Source organism: Octopus bimaculoides, chromosome 8 (genome assembly GCF_001194135.2).
Source record: "Octopus bimaculoides isolate UCB-OBI-ISO-001 chromosome 8, ASM119413v2, whole genome shotgun sequence".
In the NCBI taxonomy this organism is placed as follows: Eukaryota; Metazoa; Mollusca; class Cephalopoda; order Octopoda; family Octopodidae; genus Octopus; species Octopus bimaculoides.
In genome coordinates, this window is record NC_068988.1 from 94,111,366 (window position 1) to 94,114,310 (window position 2,945).

Sequence of the window (2,945 nt, forward strand, 5' to 3'; positions counted from 1 at the left end):
ACACACACACACACACACACACACACACACACACACACACACACACACACACGCACACGAACTCACATACTCTAACCGCGATTGATGAACAGCTAAAAAAATAATATCAAATAAAAACAAAACAATCCATTAATAACTGGAGCAAAATGGAGCTTAATGAAAACTCTCCTGCAAAACCACACAATAGCGACAAAAAAAAAACAAGTCCACCAAAACTAGATGTACAAATAAATACACAGTGAAAAAATGTAATAGAAATAAGCGAAAATTCGTTTGGTTATGAACTCTTTCTGTCTCTAATCCTCTCCACCTTGCCTTTAACGTTCTTATATTATTAACACTCTTGGTTTTACTATGAATCTGCCCCCAATATTTTGCGAAGAGTGTGGCTGCATAATATTAAACAGACGACAACTGTCGATTCGGTCACGGTGATTTCAAGCCATGATATCACTGATTATTTCTTATGATTTCATAAGCACGAATCTAGCGATGGAGTAGTGAGGTAAGAGAGTGAGGGATAGAGAATAAGAAAGAGAAAGAGTGAGAGAGAGAAAGTGTGTATTTGTGTAAGTTAGAGGGAGAGAGAGAGAGAGAGAAAGAGGGAAAGTGAATACGTGTAAGAGAGAAATAAAGTTTATTATAGAAGTAGTTCTTACAACGAAGACGTCTTTTTCGTTTCTTTTTTTTCTTCCGGTGAGGGTCCCAAAGAGGCGAGAGAAAAATGGAGAAAGTGTGAACTCACTTAGACCTCGCTTACGTTCTGGAAAAACGACAATTTTTCTTTGCTTTTTTCTTTCTATTTGTTCTAGCTTTGCAGTCAACATGGCGGCTACATCTTAGTAATAAGCTGGTGGTGGTGGTGGTGGCGATAGTGACTGTAATAGTGTCGCTAGTAAATGTGGTGGTGGTTGTGGTGGGATGGTGGGAGGGAGGAGGGTGAAAGCAGAAGAAAAAAAGATAAAAGACCCAGAAGAGATGCGGCTTCATCGTAAACTCTCTTGACATCATCATCGTCATCCTCACCGTCACCACCACCACCACCATCACCACTGCCACCACCACCAACACCACCATCATCATCATCGTCATCATCACCATCATTATCAACTGCAATAACATCAAGCAACGAAATTAACAATAACATCGTCAGCGATTATTGTCATCAATGTCACCATTCTTCTTCTTCTTTCTCCAGATCACCATCATCATCGTCATCATACACTCGTGTGATTTAATTCAACGGTTCTTTCTTTCCATTTACCCAATGTGGTACCAGTTATTACCGTAGGTATGTCTGCACGAGTGCTGTTTGTTTGCGTTGACAAAATGTTCTAGCTCTGATCTGTAATTGTTATTTTGACATTTACATCTTTCCTTTTAACATTTTCAGCATACCAAAGCATAGACAGAAACATGGAAAGTAAAGACCCCCCACCCCCAAGGTCGTTGATGACCATTGGATTGCACCTAGAGAGTTCCCCTCCGAGGCACAGTCCGGGCAAGGTTGTTCTACGGAAGACCAGCAGTCACCCATGCATACCAGCCTCCCCTCTCCACGCCGCTGATGTTATCCAAGAGAATGGCAAAGGCTGATACAACTTTGCATCAGTGACAACGTCGCAAATCATTCTTGCAGCTGAGTGAACTTGGACTACATGAAATAAAGTGCCTTGCTCAAGAACACAACACATAACTCTGTCCGGGAATCGGAATGACTACCTCATGATTGTGAGCTCACCGCTCTAACCACTGAGCCATACGCCATCACAGATAGAAATATATAGAAACACATCAAACCCCTAGATGTAGGCATATGTCTATTTATGTATTTATGTATGTATGTATGTATGTATGTATGTATGTATCACATCCCTTTGAAAAAGGGATATTGTTAGAAACGTCATAAATGACTTCTTTTTTATTTTCTGTTTTAAACTAATTATGTTGGTCGTGAATTCATATTGCTGTTGTCCGTATTTTTTTCTTGTTTGGCCATCTCCCACTCTCTCTCCCCACTCTCTCGCCCCACTCTCTGTCTTCTGTTCTTTTCCACTCTCTGTCTCTCCCCCTCTCTCTCTACTCCCTTCCTCTCTCCTCTAATATACATGTGTGTGAGTATGTATGTGGACGCACACACAACTACATGCTTATGTATATATTTGCGCATTGAACTATATATGTATATGCATGAGTGTGTATATGTGTTTGCGTGTGTGTGTGAGAGAGAGAGGGGAGAAAGAGAGAGGGGAGAAAGAGAGAGAGAGACAGACAGACAGACAGAGAGAGAGAGAGAAAGAAATAGCGAAAGGAAGAAAACGAAGGAGAGTTATTTGCAAACGCTTAAATAATTTTTCTCCTCTGACGTCTAATTCTACTTCTTGTCCAAATTCATGGACTGTTTTAGAATAACTGTTTGCTTCAAAAACGAGAAGATTCAAACAAGTCCATGAAAAAAAATAATCTTCAAATGTTTCACTCATCTCAGAGAAAATACCAATAATAGGAACTGCACACAGAGACGTGTAATATGTGAAGTAGTGCTGATAAATTAAACAGTATCGAAGCTAAGTAAAGACTGCATCTACCCAAGGTTATATTGCAAAATTACGCAATATCTGGAATATTCAAATAATTATGTTAAAATATTTAGCAGTAAAAAAATCAATCCAATTCATTAAAATGGTAACTTCAGAATTCTTTTCTTTCTCTATTTTCTATTTTCCAAAAATGTTATTAAATTAATTTTTTACGGGTTTCCATAATTGCTTATGTTGCTGCTACTGTTATTGTTGTTAGGATTTTTGCTTCGCTAATTTTCCCTTTTAACTCCAAACCGGCCCTGATCAAGAAAACTTGAGATCAGCTTTAATATTTAAAAGAACAAAGAGCGGTTCAAGAGAGAATTGTCTGCGGTCGAACGACCGCGTACAGACGACCATAAT

General features: G+C 39.0%; 1 long non-coding RNA gene across 1 annotated transcript in view; it reads left to right on the forward strand.

Moving 5' to 3' along the window:
- The window catches only part of LOC128248530 (uncharacterized), a 4,891-nt gene extending 2,194 nt beyond the window's left edge, over positions 1–2,697 (forward strand). Inside the window, exon 2 of the long non-coding RNA XR_008264705.1 lies at positions 1,394–2,697. This is a non-coding gene — a long non-coding RNA (uncharacterized LOC128248530). The remainder of the gene's footprint in view (positions 1–1,393) is intronic.
- Positions 2,698–2,945: the final 248 nt, after the last annotated feature.